Below are 477 nucleotides of genomic sequence, written 5' to 3' on the forward strand. Positions count from 1 at the left end.
TTCAACAGCCCCCCGCCCCGCGTATCGTGCGCGCATAGAAGCCACACTCAATCAACGCGCGGAACATTTTGCGACAGAAACGCGAGCAGGGCTGCAATTGCGCGTTATGTGCCTGTGGATGCCAGCGCCCAATCTACAACTCGGTATTGTCGCTACGGGCCAATTGCAACAACTGTGGTGCACTGATGACCAATGAACATTTGCCCAGCAAAGCGGTGTCTTTGTTGCGCCGCAGGGGTAACTCTTGAGCGGTTGCCACACGCACTTGCCGCAGGCCTACAGGCCCCAGTTCCTCCTATGGTCACGCGGTCCTTCTCGCGTGTGGGAGACAGCTCAACAACATTGTGCAATCGGGCTTCGCAATCCGGAGAATTAATGTGAATTAGGCCGGTATGGAGTTTAAGAAAGAAGCTCGGAAACAAGTTAAGGACCGCACAAAGAGCGACGCAACGAAAAATGTTAGGCGTAATAGACAGG

This window comes from Dermacentor silvarum, chromosome 7 (assembly GCF_013339745.2).
Source record: "Dermacentor silvarum isolate Dsil-2018 chromosome 7, BIME_Dsil_1.4, whole genome shotgun sequence".
Classification (NCBI taxonomy): Eukaryota; Metazoa; Arthropoda; class Arachnida; order Ixodida; family Ixodidae; genus Dermacentor; species Dermacentor silvarum.